The 14785-nt window shown below is 42.8% G+C and overlaps 1 long non-coding RNA gene across 1 annotated transcript in view; it reads left to right on the top strand.

Annotated features, from left to right (window-relative positions):
• Positions 1-281: 281 nt before the first annotated feature.
• The window catches only part of LOC135051083 (uncharacterized), a 142480-nt gene continuing 127976 nt past the window's right edge, over positions 282-14785 (top strand). The window contains exon 1 of the long non-coding RNA XR_010242025.1: positions 282-387. This is a non-coding gene — a long non-coding RNA (uncharacterized LOC135051083). The remainder of the gene's footprint in view (positions 388-14785) is intronic.

Here is a 14785-nt window from a genome sequence, read left to right on the forward strand (position 1 = left end):
GCAATTGTTGTTTAGTTGATTATTGATTAGCTCTACCAATTTCAATTTAATTAATCATGTTACCAATTAATTTTAAATCAAGTTAATTCAATCAGATGCTCTTGCTGCAGTTTAAATTCAATCACTAATTCTGACAGCTTCCATTCTGATTGGACATAACTAGTATAAAGCACGGCAGCAATCACAATAGGACCCAAGGTGAACAAGCCCGGCTAGGGTGAAACGTACGTCCGCTTCGCTTCACAGACACTCTGACGTCATCCTGACGTCTTTCCGGGATTCCCGTGTGACAATCACGGACCCGGACTCGTAGGCAAAACCCCACACACGCTTCTCAAGCAAGGATATCCACGGGGGCTACAACAACAGGATCTTCTCGTATCTGAGGTATTTCGGCGCGCACTCATTGCGGGTCGGGAGTGGGTTTTTCCTGCAATGACAATTGTTATCAGGATAACCCCTCACCGTCTCCCGGCAAAAGCAAGTAACGCCACTATCTTTCTTCATACCCGCTCCGGCCGCTGACTCTCTCACCTCCCATTCACTGTGACAACTATTTCACATATGGGAAGGCAGCAGAAGTGAGTGGAATAACGGAACGGGTACTTTCCAAGATTTACTTTATTACCTCCATTACCTCTATTACTTTTTTCTGCAGTGAAAACTACCATCTGTCATAAGCTGACACAGCAGACAGAAATTGCTTTATACATCAGCAAGATTTTTTGATACAAATAGAGTATCCAATTTAATTATTATGAGTTACAGTTTCCAATTGCGGGATGTGTTATTTCTGACTCCTACTGAGTAACAATTGATTATCACTGTGGAATACTTTTCAATTGCCGCACGCATTTGCAAGATATATTGATACTCATACAGCATTCGCATAATGACCATCAGTTACGGCTACCTACTGTAAGATGTGTTGTTTCTGATATTTATTAAGTTAACATCTGCATATCAGTGAGCAATATTCTATATAGACAGTAACATATAGAGTTGTTGTTATGTAATTCTCTTTGCCTACACTACTATAATTATCAGCATACAAATTTTCGCCTAGCATGTAATTAATCAATCCTCCTCCACTACAGATTTTATCAAATCGCATCCAGTGTCAAGAGTTTTGGAATTATTTCCTTCACTCTAAAACACACCACTGTTTACAGGGGGTGCTACAAACTACTATAAAGAATCTTTTGAGATATTTGCTATTTTGGAGGAGCACAGTATATGAAATATAATCACCTCGTACCTTATTTATCTATTCTGTAGGGTATACCAAAAGGTATTTTTTGCCCTTTTTTCTATACATATCATTTTTAATTGTCGAAATAAAATTTATATTTTTATACAATAAATATTTACAAACAATACATAAATTGTTTTTGAAAGAGTGCACCCACAAAGAGGCTTTTTCTCTTTGGTTCCCCATCTCTTTGGAAGGACCATTTTTTTGCTTCTAAAAATATGATTCTGTATTAAATAAAATAAATATTTATACATTTACCCCAACTGTCCTAAAGGACCTGTAACAAGATTCTACAAATTATTATCTATGACAGATTCATTGATATTAATAACATCCAATGCATACGATATATTGAGACCAGGTAGAGTAATCAATACCTCACAAGATATATTCTTCAAAGTATATGGCTTACTGAATCATATACAATATACATAGGTACATGTCAACTAAATATTGTTGTATTGTATATGATTATTATGGTATTAATAATGAGGCTTAGATATCTCTTCTTATACTAATCTCACTTTATTGAGAGTGTCCTTGTGTGGAATGTTATTAGTAGATCTAATATCTCCTCATAAATAAGCCACTTCGAAATATGTTGTAAGATTATTTGAACTGATACTGCAACAAGTTCATATATAGTATGTGAGCCTGGCTCCCTATAACAATGCTTAATCATTTGTTTGAACTGTCTGTATCATGATGAAAATAAATCTCCCTCTCTGATCCTATTTATAACACACTAGCATATATTCATGACATTAAATTTAGCTGAACATTTGTCCTAGCAAATAATAATAAATCTGTAACACAGTACGAACTGCGTCACTCGGTCCTCTCCATTTCTCCTCTCTGTATGGTGGGAGGAGGCGTGGCTGTGGTCTGATGATGTCCCAGCAGGCTCAGCAGTGCACTGTCATGCCTCCTGAGGAGATATGAATGTGTTATGTGTCTCAAACGTGACTACCAGCTATGTTATCGCAAATAAAATAAATACTTGTTTTGTTGAAAGAGGATAGTTGTTAAAAAAGCAAAACTAAGTCGATTCTGTTAAGTAAAGTACAGAACAAAAGGGAAGTTATCTTAGAGATGTGCACAAGGAAAAAGCTGCTTTAACGTATACAATTCCCCTAAAGGGTGTCACCACACCCAAACAAAGCAAATACAACAATTTAACGGGAGAAAATACTCGTATAAGTGCTCACTAGTAGATAAATGAATAATACATTCCTTGTGTATCCACAATGATGTTTCTTAATCCTTCTTCTTCAATATTATGGTCGAAATTTATTCCGCTCCAGTCCAATGTATGAAAAACAAGAAAAATAAAAAATGTGTAGAAATGCTTAAAGTCTATTTCAGTACATATAGCCCACTGGACCCACGGAGGAGAATTTTTGAGAATCTGTGGTTCGTACCCCAACTCACAAGAGAGTATCATAAACTGTACACGTAGCAGTTTCTTTATCCTAGACCTCGTATAACCTTCACCAGAGATTCCCAACTCTCAATAGTATCTCCCAGAATGTATATCAAAATATAACATGGGACATCTACCAAAAGTTTTGTGAGAAAATGCGTACCCAACTCACTTGAGAGAGGGGAGGAGACAAGCCTCAAAAGGTTTCTTTAATTGGGCCCAATAATGGCTCTACCAGTATCTCCTTCTTTTCAATCACTCCTTTTTTTCCTCCCAGGGTTCTCAATTCTCGTAAGTATGTGGAAAGAGAATGACATACAATGTGTAGAGCTGTCTTATGGCCATATGTTGATCAACCCTCAAACTCCCAAAAGGAAATGAAGGAAGTATATATGGCGTACCCCAACTCACAGTGCGGAACCCCACCACATGTGCAAAGTGGTTTCTTTACAACAGGACCCAGTATGACCTCCACCGAAGTGTATATATAAGGAGTGCGTACCCAACTCACTTCTAAACAATGGATTATCAGTACTAATAAAGGTTTCTTTTATCCTGTTTAAGGTAGTGCGTACCCTTACTCACACGTGCAGGTGGAGATACCCCTCTTGTCTGGGTTTCTTTCATCTATGGATTCCACTGATATAATCCCAAAGGGCACAATAAAAAACCAGTGTGTGGTATTCTTTTCCAAGGAAACCAGTCCACAATGATTAAAAACAAGTCTCTTTATGATTTTTCTTAAAAATAGAATTATACACTCCCCATAGTTGGAGTAAAAAATACACTTGTTATATACATCCAAATGACAAAAAACAATGTTCCAAATGTAAAAAAAGGAAATCGGTTCCCCAAAAGGGAAAGATTAACCACCATGCAACACAAAAGGGGAAGTCCGGACCCCCAAATGTATGATAAGTGGAACAGTACCTTCTGGTCCCCGGGATGAATAAAAAAGCGCTTCAAAGTCACAATACCAGGATCTGTCTGTCTATATATACACTTCGGTGGAGGTCATACTGGGTCCTGTTGTAAAGAAACCACTTTGCACATGTGGTGGGATTCCGCACTGTGAGTTGGGGTATGCCCTATATACTTCCTTCAATTCCTTTTGGGAGTTTGAGGGTTGATCAACATATGGCCATAAGACAGCTCTACACATTGTATGTCATTCTCTTTCTACATACTTACGAGAATTGAGAACCCTGGGAGGAATAAAAGGAGTGATTGAAGAGAAGGAGATACTGGTAGAGCCATTATTGGGCCCAATTAAAGAAACCTTTTGAGGCTTGTCTCCTCCCCTCTCTCAAGTGAGTTGGGTACGCATTTTCTCACAAAACTTTTGGTAGATGTCCCATGTTATATTTTGATATACATTCTGGGAGATACTATTGAGAGTCGGGAATCTCTGGTGAAGGTTATACGAGGTCTAGGAAAAAGAAACTGCTACGTGTACAGTTTATGATACTCTTTTGTGAGTTGGGGTACGAACCACAGATTCTCAAAAATTCTCCTCCGTGGGTCCAGTGGGCTATATGTACTGAAATAGACTTTAAGCATTTCTACACATTTTGTATTTTTCTTGTTTTTCATACATTGGACTGGAGCGGAATAAATTTCGACCATAATATTGAAGAAGAAGGATTAAGAAACATCATTGTGGATACATAAGGAATGTATTATTCATTTATCTACTAGTGAGCGCTTATACGAATATTTTCTCCCGTTAAATTGTTGTTAAGTAAAGTAGCCTAGACTAGGAAGGTAATTCAAATGGAGAAAATAATTGAATTTTATAATTTTTCATCTTTGAAAACTGGAGTCAATTCAGCTATAGCGAAGATCTAATGCGAATATATCTTAAATCCTATTCAACAATAAAAAATAAAGTATGTTTTTTTGTTCCCCAATGTATTATCTTGTAGAATCTTGTTACAGTTCCTTTAGGACAGTTAGGGAAATGTATAAATGTTTATATTATTAAATACAGAATCATATTTTTGTAACTGTTGTACTATCAAATGATAATGAGATCCACATAACATTCCGTGGATTGTAAGTGACTATAGTGGAAAACCACACCACTGTCTCTAATAAAAACTTCACTGCATTGACAGTTTGAGAAGAAACTTTTGTTTCATTTATAATCATATGAATGCACTGAATACATATTTGTAGCATCTTGTTGTCAACACTCTAACCATTTGAAATGCATTTGTAACATCATCTTATTACTATTGTATAGCTGACTTCATTGTGAGAAAAGTGAACACACTCACAAGACTGAAACCAGAGAAATATATTATCCAGCAATACTTATAGTTGTACCAATTATAAATCAGAATCAGAGACGGCTCACAGCACTGTGTTTTTAAATTATTCTTTATTCGCATTTTTTTTCCATCACATTAGTACCATGAAAGCAATTCAGATATGGAAACATCAGGCATATGAGTGAAAAATATTAATAGAAGTCAATAATCCACTGAAGTTCTCTTTAATGACTTGCTGCCTTATCTGCCGCCCTAATTCTGTACTCAAACTGTCACCAGATGGTACTAACTCCACTACTTGCGGACTGTCTATTTCATCAACACATTCAAGATTTTGTTGCAAACACATGTTGTGAATTAAACAGTAGCTGAACACAATTTTAGTAACTTTTAAGGGTTTATACAGCAGACTTATCCAGACACCGAAACCAAGATTTCAGCACCCCAAAACATCTTTCTATAACAGACCAACTGACCTTATGTGCATGATTGTACATATGATCAGCAGGTGAGTTAGAGAGCAACAATGGAGTTAGAAGCCAGGAGAAAAAGCCATTAGAATTTGAGTAAAACATTGCCAGTAGCAAGAAAGCGCAACACAACCAATAGTTTGAGCTCTGGGTCTAGAGCTCTGAGTATAGAGGATGAGCTCTGGGTCTAGGTCCGGTTTGACTAGGTCATACAGATGGAAAAAGTTGTTATATTTGAGCAGGAACATTTGTATGACTTTACCATTGACCAATGCATTCAGGTTTAAACAACTTCTTAAAAAATTAGGCCTGAACAGCCTCTGTAGTACATGTACAACCTGCTGACCATGCTCATTTTCAGGACACCATTTTCTCCCAGTCTGGTGGCAGATGCTTAGGTATTCCACAGCACCCATGAATGCAGCTAAACTAAGCTGCTCAGCCATTTTGCAATTGAGGTAACATGATGCAGGTGCTTTGTCCCCTTTTATAGGCATCATAATGGAGTTTGAATGGATGGTATGTGTGGGTCAATAGTGCAACCCTTGTGCAGCCTGTGTGTTATACCTACTGTAAGGTCTCCTCAATATCATAAATTAATATAGTGGCTGTGTATATGGTATAGCAACAGTGAACCCACAGTGTTTTCACAGAGACATTTATCTAGCACAATAACATATAACTAAATTACATGATGTGAATATAAAATTTTAAAAATTAAATGACACAGTGTGAGTACAAAAAGTGGAGAATGAGGCAGACAATTAAATGGTACATAGAGAAAGAACTCAATAAAATATTGATGTGTAAACAATAGTATGTCAAAATCATGACATGAGAGATAAAATCCAGTAAACATGATCAACTAAAGTATTGCAAAAATCTATGCAGAAGGTGCTTAAAACAGGTTATCCTGAGACCCTGGCATTGGTCAGTGCAGAGGTGAACAGTTTAATTATGTTTCAGCACATTCAAAGGATGTGAAATGGAGTGTCCTTACCAGGTCTTTGTGGATGGAGCCACTGGTGTCTCTCCACTGGTCCAGCCGCTGTGACTACAAGGACTATCTAGACCAGTGGAGAGACTACCTGGTTTTTCAAGCTTTGGAGCACAGCAGGGTGCACAATCCGGAAAGCACTCTGCTAATAGTACCACCAGTAGCTCCATACACAAAGACCTGCAGCCACAACACTAGTACTTTGTTGCAGCTCCTGCACTGCCTTCAATTGTTTCTGATCTATATCGACCCAGTGCATATATATATGAATGCAGTGGGGTACAGCACCAACTCAGCTTTACAGAACACACAAGTTGTACAAAAAATAAAATAACAACTTTTTTGTTTTTTCACAAGTGACAACTCACACTGCAGATTAACAGTGCTTATGTTTTAAACGCAGTGCATCACACCACCTATTGAGCCTTATTAAACATGAAAGTTGTACAAAAATATTTAAACCAACCTTTTTTTGTGGAGGCACAATGCTTATATTTATGAATGCAATGTGGTACAACATCTATTGAGCTTTATTGTACAAAAAAAGAAAAACATTTTTTTTAGTTTTTTACAAATGTCAACTCACACTGCTGAGTCACAGTGCTTATACTGTATGTATGAACGCAGTGTGGCTTGGCACCTATTTAGCTTTATTGAACACAAAGGTTGTACAAAAAAAAATTAAAAAACACTTTTTTCACAAATAACAATTCACACTGTTTAGTCACAGTGCTTATATTTATGAACACAGTGGGGCACGGCACCTACTGGGCTTTATTGAACACATAAGATGTATAAAAATTAAAAACAGATTTTTATGTTTTTACAAATTACAAATTCACACTGTAGAGTCACTCACAGTGCTTATGTTTATGAATGCAGTGGGGTACACAACCAACTGAGCTTTATTGAACACACAAGTTGTACAGAAAATAAATAAATAACTTTTTTTTCACAAATGACAACTCACACTGGGAATTCATAGTGCTTATATTTATGATGCCGTGCGGTACGGCACCTACTGAGCTTTATTGAACACACAAGTTGTACAAAAGAATCCAACTTTTTTGTCACAAATGACAAATCACAATGCAAACTCACAGTGCTTTTATTTATGAATGAAGTGGGGCACAGCCTAACCTGAAACATACAAAAAATGTTTTTGTTGTCTCAAACAAAAAAAGTGGGTAAGGCAGCCCCAGTATTAGGAGGATAATATTGTTGTTATTATTTGCCCTGGCAGTCTAGTGACTGTGCTTTTAGGTAAAATAAAGCACACCAGTGGGCTATTGCTGTAATAGGAGGATAAAATTGTTGCTATTTGCAGTGGCAGTCTATGGGCTGTGCTCTCAGATTGGAATCTGCTGTGAAATGGCGCCATGGCGCCTGAATCACTGCGGGAGTGACATATATTGAAACTAAAACATGTGAGATCCAACACTGGGAAGATCACATTTTCCCTTATTTTGGAATCAAAGCCTGGTGGGAAAAACCTAGTGAGGGCTCAGATTCCCTCAGATACCAGTAGTTCGGGGTGGCTTGGTACTTGGAGAACTGAGCACGCTTATCTTTAGTTTAGATGGTATAAGATAACAAGTTCCTGTCTCAGATGCCTCCTATATATAAAATGTATTGGTCTGTTTGCTTTTTGTCTGTCTGATCAGACACCTCTGCACTGATTGGGATGAAACCAATATGAGGTGATTCAGTTGGATCCTGGACAGGTTTTAGGGGGGTTAGGGTCCCGGTCATACGTTTTGTTGATGTATGCTGGGCATAACTTTGACCCAGGGAGCCTGTTCTGAACCTTCCACTGGATGGATTTGCATTAAAACTTCACAGAGTGGTAAAATTGGGCCCCAGAAGACATTCTAGGGGATTGGGGTCCTGGTTGGACCACCTGTTAGTGTTTTCCAGGCAGAACTTTGACCTGGTGAGCCTGTTCTGGGACTTCCACTGGGTGGATTTGAATCAAAACTTCACTGAGTGATAATATTGGGTCCAAGAACACATACTAAAGTGTTGAAGTCCTGGTTGGATCTCCTGTTGGTGTATGCCAAACAGAACTTTGGCACAAGGAGCCCATTCTGTGCCTTCAACTTTATGGATTTGGATGAAAACTTTGATGAACTGTAATAACTAACAGAAATGACCATAATTCATTTCCCTGAAATAGCTGAGCGAAAAACACATAAATCAATTAACTAAAATAAATGACAGATACAGTATGGAGCTGGGAAGACAAAAAATATTGTGTACCCAAAAGTCTTAGAATAGCAACATTTGATAACAAGGAACAGAGGCGTAACTAGGGTTTTCGGAGCCCAGGGCAAGATGAAGAATGGCGCCCCCCCAAAAAAAAAAAAAACCACCAAAGGGAGTATGCGCGCGTGCCGAAAAAATGGGCCCACAGTGCCAGATACATGCCCCACAGTGCCAGTTACATTGCCCCACAGTGCCAGTTACATTGCCCCACAGTGCCAGTTACATGCCCCACAGTGCCAGATACATGCCCCACTGTGCCAGATACATGCCCCACAGTGCCAGTTACAATGCCCCACAGTGCCAGATAAATGCCCCACAGTGCCAGATACATGCCCCACAGTGCCAGTTACAATTCCCCACTGTGCCAGTTACATTGCAGTGCCAGATACATGCCCCACAGTGCCAGATACATGCCCCACAGTGCTAGTTACAATGCAGTGCCAGATACATGCCCCACAGTGCCAGTTACATTGCCCAACAGTGCCAGTTACATTGCCCCACAGTGCCAGATACATGCCCCACAGTGCCAGTTACATGCCCCACAGTGTCAGATACATGCCCCACTGTGCAGATACATGCCCCACAGTGCCAGTTACATTGCCCACAGTGCCAGTTACATGCCCCACTGTGCCAGATACATGCCCCACTGTGCCAGTTACATGCCCCACTGTGCTCCCCCCCCCCCCGGTCACTCACCGCTTCCTTGTGGCTCTGATATGTGAGGGGAGGAGAGCGCAGCGCCTTTACTGCCCCTCACCGCTCCAGGTGTCCGGCGGCGGCTATGTGGCACCAGTTCGTTAGCCAATCAGAGCTCGCAGACCGGCAGCCAATCAGGAGCCGGTCCGCAAGCTCTGATTGGCTAACGCTGCCGGAGACCGGACACATGCAGCGCTGCTGGCAGCGCTGCTGGTGCTCAGGTGCTGGTAGCGGCAGTGAGGGGAGGGAGAGACGCTGCGCTCTCCTCCCCTCACATTGCGGCGTGATGGGGGCGAGTGGGGCATGATGCCCTGGCTGCCGGTGGCGCCCTCCTCTGCTGGGCCTGCCAAGGTGCCCAGGGTATGTGCCCCACTCGCCCTACCCTAGTTACGCCTCTGACAAGGAAAACTTTAAACCCATCTTGCAATATAAAAGTGATTAGAAAACTGAAGAGAAAGGAAAGCTGGGGATTAGGGCTACTGGCGACACCCCCTCCCCCCCACACAAAAAAAGACACTGTGCAGCCACCTAATGGGTGTGTGGGAAGAAATGGTAAGCTGCTGATTATTTCTAAAATGTTGACAATTACATCCAACTCATTGATAATAATGTGAATATTTAAACCTGGGCAACGCAGAGTACTTCAGCTAGTATTTAAATAAATGAGGATGTCTGTCTCTGATCTGACCCTCCATTCCATCTTTTCTTCAAGAAGATGATCTTTATAGAGTTAGAAAGCAGTGCACTACTGCACTGTCTCCTTACTGGACCTAATTCATGTTTGTATGCAATGCCGATGTTCACACAACTGAGCAATTATGGGCAGACTCGACATGCACCACAATCCACTGCACACACGCCAAGATACATTTGCAATGCTGCACGCAGTGAGAATTTAAATGTAGAGTGATTAACAAGAAGGGACCATTTGGGGAATAGTGCAAAGATGCAGGTGTGCCATGGACGTTTTCGGGACATGTATCTGCCATCAGCTGTATCATGTATGTAAAGACAAAATGGCGCCAGCATTGTTACTGCCACGGTCAGTCTGCGTGATCATATACTCAATCCAGTGGTCATCTATATTCTTCTCTGGGTGACAGTTTCACTTGGGATGAATAGCAAGTCCATAACTTGAAACATCACAGCTGCATAGGCATGTGTGTAAAAAACATGAATGAAGTTCTCTGTGCATACATACTGGGAACTAGTACCCAAGGAGGTCTGTCAGTTTGATGTACTGCTGTACCATGTGACTGCAGGACTGCAGCTATCTTTAGTACAGTGAATAGTGTATGAGAAGTGAAAGGATAGAGACACAAGTCTCCCACTTAGAGAGACTCTCAATATTTCGCTGTTCTGGCTGATGAGCTATATAGAACCCCATTGATCCATGAGAAACAGTGTGTATACAATAGTCAGTATGGCTGTATCTGCCTTTCTTCAATAAACCTACACCACTGGTTCAGTAATACCCCTTTCAGATTGCGTATGGCGGGTCGCACCCGGGAGCCTGACACGGGAGCACCCAGGGTCCGACATGCCTCAGGCACCCCGCTGCAGCTGCACTCAACTCGTCAAATTGCCAGATTGGTGATGTCGCCCGTGACGCGGCGGGGGCGGTGCTTGGAGATCACATGATCTCCAAGCGCCGCCCGTACACAGAGAGTGAACAGAAAATGGGTTGCATCGACCCGGCTCCCATTCACACCGCACAGCGAGGCAGGTTGAACCCGGTATTTCAACCCTGGCACCTACCAGACCGCACCTGAACACGGGTTATGCTCGCCCATGTGCCCATAACCCGTGTTCCTAGGTGGTGGTCTGAAAGGGGTATAACTGGGTTGTTCATCTTTTGAATCAACCACTGGTGTGTGCCTGTATAACACTGCAAATAACAAAAACCTGCAAACACATCATTCCCAACAGTTTATGAGCACAGGCATACAGGAGTGAAGTGCCCAAGGCACACAGGAGTACTTTACCAGGTACACAGGTGTAAAGTGCCCATTCACACAGGTGTAAAGCCCACAGCAGCATCATCAGATGCCACCATAAGCACACATGTAGTGCAGAAGCTGCATAGAACACAGAGTAAAAATATCATAGAGCAGTGGTTTTCAAACTTTTTTGAATCACGGCACCCTAGAGTATCAGATTTTTTTGCGGCACCCCTAGGCCATAAGTTTCTTATTGAGAAATGTAGAAAGAAATATTAAATTAAGTAAATTGTGTTTATACTGTATATCATCCTTTGGTTCCATTGAGTGGTGAGGGACAGGATTTGTTTCTGTTTGTACACAATATTTTATGATTAGCAGCCACCAGCACTGGTTTTGCCTATAACATTGACCATAGATAATTTGAATTGGTCCTGGACCACCAATCCAAGGCACCCCTGCAAGTGTCCCGAGGCACTCCAGGGTGCCACGGCACACAGTTTGAGAACCACTGTCATAGAGTGTTTCCAGCACAGTGTGTCAGTACAGAAGTTGTTTAGTACACAGAAGCTGCATAAAACAGAGTGCAGACAGTACAGAGTGTGTCCAGTGTAGTGTGTCAGCATACCTCCCAACTTTGCCGTTGTCTATGGAGGGACATCATTGCACGCCGAAGGTGCGCACCCGAATTAGAGGGCATGGCCTTTCAGAAAGGGGGCGTGGCCTCGTGACAAGTGCCACAATCGCAAGCCACGCCCCCATTTTCAACATTATCGGGGCACAGCATCTATTCACCGCTGCTCTGCTCAGAGCAGTGAGTGACAGGAGGGATCTCCCAACTGTCCCCCATCCACGGGACACCACAACTCGCAGGTGGGACAGCGGAATAGACCATAAAAAATGGGACTGTCCTGCCAAAATCGGGACAGTTGGGAGGTATGTGTCAGTACAGACTGATTAGTGTACAGATGCTGCATAGTTATGTCTGTAAGAAACATGAATACAGGAGCTACACTTATAATGGGGTTTATCAAGCTGAAATGTACACAGAATTATACAACCTGGAAGTTTGTTGTGGAAATGCAATTAATGCATGAGCAGTAGTGGCTCTTTTTCCCAGGGCGCAGCTACCCTGCGGGCGCCACCGCCGCCTTGGTAAGAGCCGCTGCTCCTGACAGTAGGCGTCATGGGCTGTGTGGGCGACTGCTGACCGCTGACCGCTGACTAACACTAGAGGTCATAATTGACCCCTAGTGTCAATGTGGTGCTGCTACAGGAGAGATGTCCTGACGTTTCTCCCATAGAGAGGAGCCTGCAGTGGCCAGAGACAGCAGCAGCAGTGGCAGCGGTCCGGAAGCAGGATCTGGCTGGTTAGTATTGTGTTTTTTTTTTTTTTTTTTTGTGCAAGCGGTGCTACTACAGGGGGCACAACTACAGGGGACACATACTGAGGGCACTACTACAGAGGGCACTGCTACAGGGAACATGTACTGGGGGCACTACTACAGAGGACACTGCTACAGAGGGCACTGCTACTGGGGCAAATCTACTGGGTGGACAACTACTAGGGGCACAACTACAGGGGGCACATACTGGGGGCACTATTACAGGGGGCACTGCTACAGGGGGAAAAGCTACTGGGGAAAATCAACTGGGGGCACAGATACTGGGGGCAAATCTACAGGGGGCACAACTACTAGGGGCACAACTACAGGGGGCACATACTGGGGGCACTACTACAGGGGGCACTGCTACGAACAGCTACTGGGTGAAAATCTACAGGGGGCACAACTACTAGGGGCACATACTGGAGGCACTACTACAGGGGGCACTGCTACGAACAGCTACTGGGCGCAAATCTACAGGGGGCACAACTACTAGGGGCACAACTACAGGGGGCACATACTGGGGGCACTACTACAGGGGGCACTGCTACGAACAGCTACTGGGCGCAAATCTACTGGGGGAAAATCTACTGGGGGAACAGCTGCTGGAGGCACAGCTACAGAGGACACAGCTGCTGGGGGTACAGCTACAGGGGGCACATCTACTGGGGGCACAGCTACAGGGGGGCACAAGTACAGAGGGATAACTGTGGCCATGCCCCTTCCCTATGATGAAGCCACGCCCCTATTCTTGAATGCTTGCCATCGACGCGCACCAACTCTATTTTGCAGTGGGGGGAGGGGGGGGGGGGGGGGCACAGGAAACTTTTGCCCTAGGCGCCACAAGGTCTAGAACCGGCCCTGCACATGATGAGCAGTTGTAGAAGGTTACAATAGAATCAGAAATAGATTTAAACCTAGATGATATACAGAGAGTCATGGGAAGCATAGAATCAGAATCAGCTTTATTGGCCAGGTGTACTTATGTACACTAGGAATTTTTTGCGCTACAGTGCATCGCCAAGCAGCAACATGAAAGGGCAATACATAGCATATGAAGGGGGAAAAACGTAGCATACATTACAAACATTACACATATGAGTTCATACTGCACATTGCAACTTTACGATAGACTCCACATATTAGACATAGTATACATGTTAGACTTTTTATATATTGTTCAGCTGGTGGACAGCTACTGGGAAGAAGCTTTTAATGGATGTGGTCAACTTCGCGGGAATAGACCTGCAGCGTCTGCCTGATGGAAGAGGTTCATACAGTTTGTGACCTGGGTGCTGCATATCTGCCACGATTTTCTCCAGTCGCTTCCTGACCCCTGACTGGTATAATTCCTGGACGGAAGGGAGGTTAGCCCCAATAATCTTTTCAGCTGTCCTCGCCATCCTTTGCAGCCTCCGTCTGTCACTCTTATTGGCAGCTCCATACCAGTCTGTGATCGAGGAACATAGGACCGATTCTACGATCGCTGTGTAGAAGATGAGCAGCTTCTGCGGCATGCTGAATTTCCTGAGTTGCCTCAGAAAGAACATCTGCTGCTGGGCCTTCTTTACGACAGTACTTATGTTGGGTCCCCATTTGAGGTCTCGGGAAATTTTTGACCCTTGGAATTTGAAAGAAAGTCGACGCACAAAACCATGCTGTAGTCTGTTACAAGTGGTTGCATGGCAATGGGTTTCCTTCTGAAGTCCACCACCATCTCAACTGTTTTGAAGGGATTTAGGTCAAGGTTGTTCCTGCCGCACCACTGCATTAGCCGTTTCACTTCACGTCTGTATGCAGATTCATCTTTGTCCTCGATTAAGCCAATTCTGCAAATTTAATAATTTTTACTGATTGCTCGCCGAGGTGCAGTTGTTGGTATATAGAGAGAAGAGAATGGGGGAGAGGACACATCCTTCAGGGGCCCCCGTGCTGATCGTGCGCCTACTAGACGTAAATGACCCGGCTTTCACCACCTGTTTCCTTGCTGTCAGGAAGTCGACAATCCAGAAGCATGTTGATTCTGGGACCCCTAAGAAGAGGAGTTTGGCTTGCAGGATACTGGGAATGATTGTGTTGAA

The sequence above is a fragment of the Pseudophryne corroboree genome, chromosome 2 (assembly GCF_028390025.1).
Source record: "Pseudophryne corroboree isolate aPseCor3 chromosome 2, aPseCor3.hap2, whole genome shotgun sequence".
Classification (NCBI taxonomy): domain Eukaryota; kingdom Metazoa; phylum Chordata; class Amphibia; order Anura; family Myobatrachidae; genus Pseudophryne; species Pseudophryne corroboree.